This window comes from Hetaerina americana, unplaced genomic scaffold, assembly GCF_022747635.1.
Source record: "Hetaerina americana unplaced genomic scaffold, ioHetAmer1.1.p SCAF_39, whole genome shotgun sequence".
NCBI classification, from domain to species: domain Eukaryota; kingdom Metazoa; phylum Arthropoda; class Insecta; order Odonata; family Calopterygidae; genus Hetaerina; species Hetaerina americana.
This window is the reverse complement of record NW_027286974.1, coordinates 4,347,352-4,359,156: the sequence shown is the minus strand read 5'-3', so window position 1 is coordinate 4,359,156 and position 11,805 is coordinate 4,347,352.

The window sequence follows — 11,805 nt, the reverse complement described above, 5'->3', positions numbered from 1 at the left end:
CGACGTCCGACTACAGAAGTATCCCAATAGATCATACGAAAATACAGATCCTCCCAAAACCTTCCCGTCCCCAAAACTAACAAACAGGCTGACCGCAGATGGCCCACTGGACCCTTTTGAGATTTAACTTCGAAAACTCCCGCTTTTGCACCCTTAGAAGAACCCTTTTAAACATGAACAGGACCAAAGGATGCTGCCCCACCACACCGGACATCAGAGCACCACGAGGACCCCTTGTCTTCATAGTACGAGGGAACATCTTCACCTTTATTCATCGCTAAACTCCTCGGCAAGTCCAGCACATCCCAAAGGAAGCATTCGTCATACTGCCCTCTCCAATATATACGCGAAAGGAGGCAATAAAAACTTTATTTTGACAAAAAATTTAGTCTAATTCAATAATGATTATGGTGTTTTGCAACTTCAAACTACTCTCTTTGTATTCGAAATAGGCTATGTCTTCTTTTCATTCTGTTTTCTGCTTTTCCAATCAACTGTTTGATGAAGCACCTACCTTGGAAGTCCTTTAAAGGCAGTTCTTTAAGGCTTTTTTAGTTTTATCGTGTCATTTCTTTGCTATATTATTGATTGTGTCTCTTCTCCACACATAATCTTGTGCCCAAGTGATTAACATAGCCCCCAATTATCACATTTCATGCATTTATTATGGTGCGTGGTGTATGTCCAAGTATCCATCCATCTAATCATGTCATTCGGTAATAATATAGTACATCTACATCTACATCAATACCCTTCAAGCCACCAAAAAGGTGTGTGGCAGGGAGTGCAGCACCAGGAGGATAGGGTAAGGGATGAGGGGGTTAGGGTTTTTCAAATGGATGGGGAAAGGTAAGGGGAACCTGCAGAAAAAAATACATAAATATAATCGTATAACCATGCGCAGTCGCTACCTTGCAATTAGGTTAATACTTATTGTGTCAAACTGACTCCTGTGGGTTTTCGATTACAAGAATTCTGGTCTCTTAATGTTCTTAGATATAAATGACATTTTAAACCTGTCTGTCTTGCAACTCTATCTCTCTCTAATCTTATATCCGTGATCCCTCCGCCCTATGTAATAAGTTGGGGTTCTAATTATGTTCTTGATGTCATCGGAAAAGGGCCCATCTTTTAATGTTTTTAATAAGTTTAATCTATAGTGTAAACGCCACTGCGTAAAGGTAATCCCAGCCTCAATTTTCCAGTAAAGTAGTTACGCTGCTGCGTTGGTCATAACAATTTTTGCTAGCTTAAAATCTACCCCCTGTCCACTGAACTCGATCTAATTCTGAAATTCAATGTATCTCTTGAGGATCCCATATATACTGGCAGCATACGATACTCTAGGTGGGGTCTGGCTGAGAGCCAAAAAACATCGTTCCTTCACTTTTTCGTCACATTTACCCAGCACTCTTTTTACAAATCCCAATTTTTTATTAGCACGACCGCATATTTATAGTATGTGCTTTCCTCAGGACAGATCGTGAGAAGTAATTGTTACACCCTAAGTACTTAAAGGTCGCCTGATCTCCTTACGATGGGATTTTCCATGGCCTCCCCGGATTGGAGTCCTTGTGGTTTCTCTATTTTAGGGATAACACAAAGTTTAGGTTTAAAAAATTCGACCAAGGACCTCCGGAAGCTCAGAAGGAATCAATTACAAAGGTCATCGCATTGGAATAACGTAAGAAATCCTGAGGAGAGTTTTCAAAAACTCTTTTTAACAACTCAAAATGTTCATCGAACATCAAGGTCGTCATCTGAAGGAAATAATTTTCAAAATTTAATGAAAAATAAAATGGTCTTGGATGTGGTCTTCGGAAATGAAAACCTTTTTACTTATCTTGTTAGGTTTTTTAGGAATCACCCATCAAATTATGGGAGTCAATTCTGTCTCACCCTGTCTAAGTCATCGACTATGATTCCCCAAAGGACCTCAGAGCACAAGAAGGATTCTAAGCAATTAATAATCCAAGGTTTTGCAAAACAGAAATAACAACTGACACTCCTCGCATAGAAATCTGGGATTTAGTGGTCTTTCGGGAAAGATTGCATTGGTCACTCAATGGGCAGACGGCTTCCCATTTATCGGAAGTTTCTCTACAAGACCAAACTCGAAATAATATGAAATAATTTGTCTAAACCGAACGAAAATTAAATGGAATTGAATATAGTTCTCAGAAATGAAAACATTTTTAAATTTATCTTTCTTAGAGTTTTGAAAATGTACACCTCAAATCAAGATGTCCATTCTGTTTCTCCCTTTACTTTCTCCAATAATCTCTCTCTCTCTCTCTCTCTGAATAAATGCAAATCCAAAGATGCTACGAGTTAATTCTAATCTTCCTGTATTTCAAATATGCGAATGAAGTCGTTCTGTCGCGAGACTTCGAAGTCGCGAAGACGGAGTCGCGTTGCCTAACGACCTAGATGGAATTCAGACTTGCTGGGATACATGACAATTGGACTTTAAATTTGAAAAAATGCTTAATTATATTTTTTTTGGAAAAGAGCAATTCCCTTCGGTTCAGAGTTTAACTATGACACTAAGGCAATTATAATTACTCTACATTATAAGGTCAAGATTAACCACAGTGATAAGATAAGGGATAAATAGAACACAGCACAGATGGATGCAGATATATACGACCTTGAATCAATCACGAATCATATTAATACGAAATCTAAATAAATAGAAAAATTAGCAATAATATTTGCAATTCGAAGGAGGATGGAGAATTATAGATTGGTATTGATAGAGCATTTTTATTGGCAGTAGGATGATGAGAACCGTTACAGATAGAGGGAGGAATGTTAGGTTAGCGAGGGAGTAGGGATAGGGGTGGGACTAGAATAGGATAGGTTATGTTAGGGGCAAAATTAGTTTGAATATTTTTGGGCAGAAAGAAGAATTAAATATAGCTTTTTGAGGTCAGGATATATTTATAAGGCTAAAATAAGGGAAACAGAAATAATTTGCATGTTTTTATCCCTAAACCTAATTTCAAAAGAGTGAAATACACAAAAAAATACATCATAAAACATTTTACAATGAGTTTTTGTATAGTTTTAAGCTTTGAAAACATTAAAATTTTCTAATGTAATTGTGGTTCTTTAAGAAAAATCACTGTCTTGATCAATTAGATCCATTCCTGTTATAGATTTGCACCGTTTTATGCACGAATAGAAAATTTCAATAAATAAAAATCTTTTTGGCAAGTTAAGAAAACGCAATATTAACTGTGACTTTTCCCTCCCAATTAGTAACATAGTGAAGCAGACAGAAATCGCGAGGGTAGATTCCTTTAAATACTTGGGGTGTAACAATTAGTTCTAACGATCTACCCTGGGGAAAGCACATAGGAGAAATATGTGCGGTCGTGCTGAAAAAAAAATTGGGATTTGTAAAAAGAGAGCTGGGTAAATGCGACCGAAAAGTGAAGGAACGATGTCTCCTTGCCCTCAGTCAGGCCCCACCTAGAGTATTGTATGTTTCCAGTGTATGGGATCCTCAAGAGATAAATTTAATTTCGGAATTAGATCGAGTTCAGCGGAGGGGAGCTAGATTCGTCAAAAAAATTATTATGACCAACGCAGTAGCGTAACTACTTTACTGGAAAATTGAGACTGGGATTCCCTTTACGCAGCGGCGTTTACAATATAGATTAAACTTATTAAAAACATTCAAAGATGGGCCCTTTTCCGATGACCAGGAGCCCCGATTCTTGGCCAAGAGATGGCGTTAGGGAGCTGTTTCATCCACCAAAGGAGAAATAGACAGCGCACAAGAGAAAAGGATAGTAGTAAAGGTTGCTTAAAGTAAAGTTGCACTTTTGCATAAAGCATCGCAGATCTCAATGTAAATTACGCTTTCTAGATAGCTCAAGTGGTTAAGAGCCTCCGCCCGGCAAGTGGATAGATCCGGAGTTCAAGTCCCTGTCTAGGAATTATTTTTGCATTCGTGATCTGCTTGATTCCGCCTTCCCCACCTCTCATGTGTTCATCCTTTATGTGTGTTCCTATCCATTTTCCTTATATCTGTTCCTATATAAATGATCGGTATATATATATATATAATTATATATATATATATATATATATATATATATATATATATACATATATATATATATATATATATATATATATATATATATATATATATATATATATATATATACTGTTAGGGTGTATCCCCTTATCACCGATACTGTTCATAGGATATATGGGGGAAATGATCAAAGAGGCATGGGAAGAACTGGAGGTAGGAATGAAAGTGGGCGGGTAATTCGTAAAATCAGTTAGGTTTGCTGATGACCAAGCTTTAGTTTGTCAGTCAGCCAAGTGGTTGCCAACATTGGATTAGGTACATTGGAAATTCAGTGCGATAGATACATGGGATGAAAATCAATAATAATTAAACAAAGGTTATGCGATTTTCTAGAAGGAAAAAGGCTAAGCTAAACATTGAAATAGGAGGGGAAAACCTAGAGCAGGTAGAACAGTTTACGTATCTCGGTAGTGTTTTGGACCAACACGGTATCAAAGTAGTAGGGACGTAAGGAGAAGAACTGCGCAATTAGGCAAAGAGGCTTTCACACAAAGAGGAGAGAATTAAGATGAAAGGGACGTTGAGTAGGATATTAACAAAAGACTCTTTGATATGGTAGCTATCAAAGAAAACTTTGATATGGTAGCTATGTAAAGTGTGGAAACGTGGTCATTGAAGCAGGAGGATAGACGTAGACTGGAGGCTATTGTAGTTATGTGTGGGTGTGGGATGAAGGATAGAGAACGTGAAAAGGACCGAAAGAAGGAAAACAAACGAGGAAGTATAGTATGGGTATGTTTTAGAGGCGAGGAGAGAGAGTGTTTTGGTGACATTACTATGGAGGAGGCAGATGAGAAATGGATGAAGGGCGTATAGATCGTCATTAACGTTGAAGAAGACTGTAATAGAGGGGAGAATGTTAAGGGAAAAGGAGTAATAGGGATAGGAATAGGATAGATAGGGATGTTTTAGAAAGGGAATGAAGGGAGGAAGAAAGTACTCAGAGATGAAGAGGGACCTGATGTAGAGTAGGATGCTGGATTTTGTGTTTTGTTAGGAGTCAGAAAACATTTATTTGGTAGTTGTGTCCATCCAAAAACCTATCTTATCCGGTGGATTACCTTATAATAATAATAATGCAATAACATATATGTGTATGTTTTTATAAATGTATGTATATATGTTATAATAACGCTTTGACTTATAATATAAATCATATCTTTATTTTAAAACGTAAGTTATTTTCTGGACTAATAATTATATTTTACAATCGATGATAGATGGTTTAAATTTTAATTCGTTATGAATCAAAATAAAACTGCTTCCCACTGACATCTAGCGGGATAATATATTCCCCTCAATTCCAAGGTATCCGAAGAACCAACCCCTCCCCCACCCCCACACCCCACCCACGTCATCCCTTTGACTGAAATCAACCCAACCCCCAAAAACCACCCACACTTCCACCAATGATTCTCCACCCTCCCGCCCCAAACCACTCCAACCGTCCACCCCTTCCGAATGAGCATATATTAGCATCCACCCTCCCCCAGGGTCCCACGGCCAATCCCTGTCTCAACAATGGTCCCGAGAATCCATTCCTAAAGATTAAGCAGCAGTGTGAAAATTATGGCTTGCGTCATTCTATTCTGGATCCCACTCTCCTTCCCTCGGTCCTTATATGCCCTCCTCATTCTCCTGCTCCCCCTTACCTCATACAGAGGGACACACACGCGCGCCAGGGCCGGCGTACCCCTTACGAGAAGGGAGATCCGGGGACAGGAGGCTTTAAAACCCTGGGCACTTATAAACGCTCCCTCTTCGCTAGTAACTCATTCTGCGGGCCAACCAACACTTTTGCCAATGTCCGTGAAATGACCGCGAGGAATTATGGGAGAGATAGGCGATGGTGTGGGGAAGAAGTGGGGGGAAGCCTCCTCACTATATATATATATATATATATATATATATATATATATATATACATATATAGAAAACATTGATTAAGATTTTTAAAACACGAAGAAAGAACAGTCAATGTCTGGTTCAACGTGTCGACGACACGGCCGTCATCACCAGGTTCTGAACCTGATAAAGACGGTCGTGCTGCCGAAACGTTTAAACTACATATATGAGTGACATTAATTTGTTTTTTTCTGTTATTCAAAAAGTTAAATCAATTTTTATATTTTTGTCGTCACCAAAGAGCGTTCTGTTTCAGGAAATATATATATATATATATATATATATATATATATATATATATATATATATATATATATATATATATATATATATATAACGATTGTACGGAAAAACTCACACCGGCGGCACAATAATGGGCTGACACAATATAACACAAATAGAAAAGAATAGACACATTTAAAAGAACACTCACACGGTTCCCAAATCTGCGATTATAATAGAGGTGAGAACCCGCGAGATGGCGCATATCTGGGCGGCCCAATCATTCAAACCGCCCGGGCTGAACCAAGCCCACTGAATGCATCAATTGGCTGCCTACATATCCCCCCCACCCCCTTGTTCATTTCCTATTGGTCCCTTTACCTCTCCTTCCCCCACCTCTCCCCCGCACATGTCCTCTCCGCTCTTCCCCGAGAACGCCATTCTGAAGACGACAGCCGTGCTGTCGAAACGTAAAATACCAAATTGTGAGTGTCCTTTCTTTGTGTCTCTATATTCTAAAAATCTACATCTGTGTTTATATATATATATATATATATATATATATATATATATATATATATACAACAAGTTTTGACAGCAACAAACAATATACGAACACATAAAAAGATCACTCACACGTTATTTCTTGATCATTTAGACGAAATTCAACTCCGTCTTCATCGGAAGATATAGAAGTAACTTACTTCTATTTTTCTATTTCTTCCGATGAAGACGGAGTTGAATTCCGTCGAAATGATCAAGAAATAACGTGTGAGTGCTCTTTTTATGTGTTCTTATATTGTTTGTTGCCATCAAAGCTTGTTATTCAATACTTCCGTGTTACTTCGACGAAATTTTCTATATATATATATATATATATATATATATATATATATATATATATATATACATATAAGGTATTAGATAAGTCGACGAGTTGCCACAATTGTCGCTGGACACATATCGACACGTGTTCCGTATCGATTCCGCTCCAGTCGCGCAGATACCTACAATCGCCCCTTCATCCCGGAGACACACTCCAGTCGTCCATTCTCCAGAATCCCCGGCAGGAGAGCCTTTTTCTGGAGTCCATTTATGGAGTGGGGGAAGGACCCCTTACCCCTTTCCCTCCTCCACACCCCTCCAGGGTCCGTTAAAACCCTTACCACCACCTCCGCGGCAAAAGGGGTAATTAATGTGAAACGCCGTGGATACCATAGAGTTTGGCTTATGAATTGTGGGGAGGGGGGGGTTGCCTTGGTGATATGAGAGGGTGTCGCGGATTGGGGGACGTGCAAGGTGGGGGGAGGAGTCTCGGAGACAGTGTTGCCGTCACGAGGCCGACGGACATTTGGCAACGTGGTGAAAATTATACCGCCAATCAACCCTTTGCGAATTATCTGACCAATTCTCATTCTTACCTGCCTGCATTCTGAAAGATAAATATCCAATTAAGTATATCACCCTAATCAAATCTATATATGTCCCTGAAACATTAAAATACCCTAATCTGCAATCTACCTATCCATTACGTGTCTATCGACATAGGTTTCATTGTTCTATTGCAATTGTCGACAATTCCTATCAATCGTTGTCACCACCAGATCATAATTATATTTATAGGTTATACACTATTAAATTTATCATAATTTTGTTTTTCCTTTAACTAATAATGTTCTAAATATAATTGTCAATCAAACTATCGGTTAAGGTAGCTTTTTGGAATAATGGAACCAATAAATGAATATATTCTCTCTTTCCCAACAAAACACACTGTCCTATATCCTAACTAACTTATGACAACACCAAAGTCCCTCTTGATCATTTCCAAAAATATACTTGCTTCCTCCCATCATTCCCTATTGAAGACCGCTCTCCATATCTTTTCCCACAAACCTCATTCTTTGCTTAGCCTTTCCTTATTTTATTGTTCTCTATCTTCACTCTCATTAATTTTGAGTATGTTTGTACGTCTAGGTGTATACTAATTTATATATGTATGTATGTATCTATGTATGGGTTTATATGTGCTTAATTATGTATGTCTATATATATATATATATATATATATATATATATAAGCACTGGTGATAGAGGGGAGAATGTTAATGGCAAACGAGGAAAGGGAAGGAATAGGATAGGGATGTTGGACGGGATGAAGGAAGGACCTGTAATAGAGTATATAAAACATATATATATATATATAAGAGAGTCCCCCTTCAAGAGAGTCTCCCTTGAGAGAAGAAGGCCTCTGAGAGGGCCGAAAGCTGGAACAATTTACCGTGTGAGTGTCCTATTAAATGTTGCTATTCTATTCTATTTGTTTTATATTGTGTCAGCCCATTATTGTGCCGCTGGTATGAGTTTTTCCGTACAATCGTTATATTTATATTTATATATATATATATATATATATATATATATATATATATATATATATATACCTTTTCTTTTTGATGTGCAAATTGAAATTATGTCTGTCCATATGTATTTATGAGTACATATGAATGTAACTATAAGTTAAATGCCTAATATAATACGTATACGACGATGGAGTAAACGGAAGAAAGGCCCATTAAGTCTCAATTTCGCCCAAATAAAGAACTCTATCTATCTGTCTATCTAAGATATCCCTATCCATATCCTATTCCTATCTACTCCCTATATTCCCTCGTCTGCCATTAACATGTATATTTATATATATATATATATATATATATATATATATATATATATATATATATATATATATATATATATATATATATATATATATATATATATCTTCATTTGGGCATTGCACCGAAATCTTAAGAATAACTAACATTTCCTTTTCTCCATATTATTTTCAAGTGATAATTAAAATTGTACGATACCAACTCGTATCTTCACCGCTGCAATAAACATTTAATCCCCACACATCTGCGACACATTTCTCAGTCCTTATCACTCGTCAAAGAGAGCGCGTCTCGAAGAATTAATTCGACTTACTGGAACTACGGTTGACGAGTGAACATCGTCGGTGAACTGAGACGAACACCAAGTAAATGTCTTCATTTTTCAACTATCGTGTACAAGACCACTCAAGGAATGAATACACAGGAATGAATTAGGACTAAATTGGAGTGTTGTCGATATATTATTGAGTAGAGTGAGATTACGCGAATACAGTGATGTAAGAGTCAAAAAACCCTCCTTTTTACATACTTTCAAAATTTGTTTTTATTTATTCATTCGTGGAGAAATTACCAAGACATCTGGATGAAATTTTATCTGCTAATTAGAAAAACCTTTACTACGTAATATTATAAATTATAAGCATCAATGTAGATTAGTGTTCTTCTGGTAATATTTCAATGGAAGCAATCTTCTTATACTTACTTATGGCCGTGAGATTAGCATAAAATTATGAATATTACAACAATATATGAGTGTAAACTGAAACCTAATTCACACACGCTTGTAGACCATTAAGAAATTAACCTGCCTAAGCACTCCTGGTCCAGGCATGTGGAAGTAACAATCCCAATCAACACGCATGTGCAATTTTTGACGTCGTTACGTTCTTCATCCAGTGTAGTATTTTGAGAAGCGGTTAAGTTGAGAGGAAAAAATCGCAAATGGCATCGCTAGATCTTGGGAATAAGGAGGAGGGTGGGTTGGAATCGGTTCAAATTTCTTTTGGTTTCCCAAAGCCTCTCCAGTTTCGCGCGAATTGTGTGTGTTCAAGAGCGTTGTATTGTCATTTAGCATGATTATTGGCGCCAGACTGCTACCTTTTAGACACAACAAACTCGACTCTAATATGGTTTGCGATATACGCTTTTTATACGTGATTCGCTGTTTATTTTGAGTCAAATCTTCAGCGAGTTTTCATATGATTATATATCATCTGTGGGTCAGTGATCGGACGTCCGCTGTTCGTGTTTCATCAACAAATACGGCTTTTTTTAGGCTCGCAACCACGAAATTTTACTACCGATTGATTAATAGTAGACCTATCAACAGCATAGTCACCATAGAACAGCCTTTGAACGACAATTGAATCTCAGTATAGAGTCACTTTTAATAGTCACGCTGTTTAAACTCGCCATGTTGACAGTCACGCTGTTTAAACTCGCAATTGTTTGTTGTCTCAGGCGTAACTTTGTGGAATTGCATAACATATTGAAATGTAATGAAATGTAATGAATGCTTCTATGAGGACCACCTGATGATGACGTTCAACGTCGAAACCTGGGTCGTGTTTTTTAAATAAAGTGTGTGGAATTACAAAGTCAATTATTTCATTACATTTCAATCGCATCAATCAAACCTACGCATGCGTGTTGAGGGGAATGTTACTTCCACATGCCATCAGGAGTGCTCCTAGAAGTTATTTTGTTTGTGGTCTACAGGATCAAATTGCACTACAACGCGTCTCCATACTTCCGCTTCTCAAAATACTACACTGGATGAGTGTAACGACCTCAAACCTGGGCAAGCGTGTTGATGGGGAATGTTAGTTTCACATGCCACAACTAGTGTTTCTGAAGGTTATTCTGTTTGTGGTCTACAGACTCGAATAGCAGTAGAACACGTCTTCATATTTCCGCTTTTCAAAATTATACACTGGGTGAATGTAACGACCTCAAACCTGCGCATGCGTGTTGAGGGGAATGTTTCTTCCACATGCCACAACTAGTGTATCTGAAGGTTATTCTGTTTGTGGTCTACAGGCTCGAATAGCAGTAGAACACGTCTCCATACTTCCGCTTCTCAAAACACACTGGTTGAATGTAATGACCTCAAACCTGCAAATGCGTGTTGAGGGGAACGTTACTTCCACATGCCACCAGGAGTGCTTCTGAAGATTGTTTTGTTGGTGGTCTAGAGGCTCGAATAGCACTATAACACGTCTTTATATTTCCGCTTCTCAAAATTATACACTGGGTGAATGTAACGACCTCAAACCTGCGCATGCGTGTTGAGGGGAATGTTTCTTCCACATGCCACAACTAGTGTTTCTGAAGGTTATTCTGTTTGTGGTCTACAGGCTCGAATAGCACTATAACACGTCTTCATATTTCCGCTTCTTAAAATTATACACTGGGTGAATGTAATGACCTCAAACCTGCGCATGCGTGTTGAGGGGGAATGTTACTTCCACATGCCACCACTAGTGCTTCTGAAGGTTATTTTTTTTATCTACAAGCATGTGCGTCGTAGTTTTTGGTCACCCCATGTAGTTTGATGGACTATTGGGTGGTGAAGGCATCGGTCTTAGTAGCTTTATTAATGTTATTCAATTAACATTTGTGCACAAAACACAGTCGTGTCAAGTCGAAACTTAATAAACGTGTTTTAATGTGGTCGTACGTGATACTGTAGAGATTAAGGTATGTATGGGAATCTGTTATACCTACAGAAAAGTGCTAACTGCCATCCCAAGATGGTCTAGAATGCGCTGTATCTGACTCAACGCGCGTTTCTTAGCATTTACTAACATTTTAGATTAATCTCATTGTAACTCCTATCATAATGGTTTACTTCAGTCGATACTATATTCATTTTTTGTGTTAGAACAT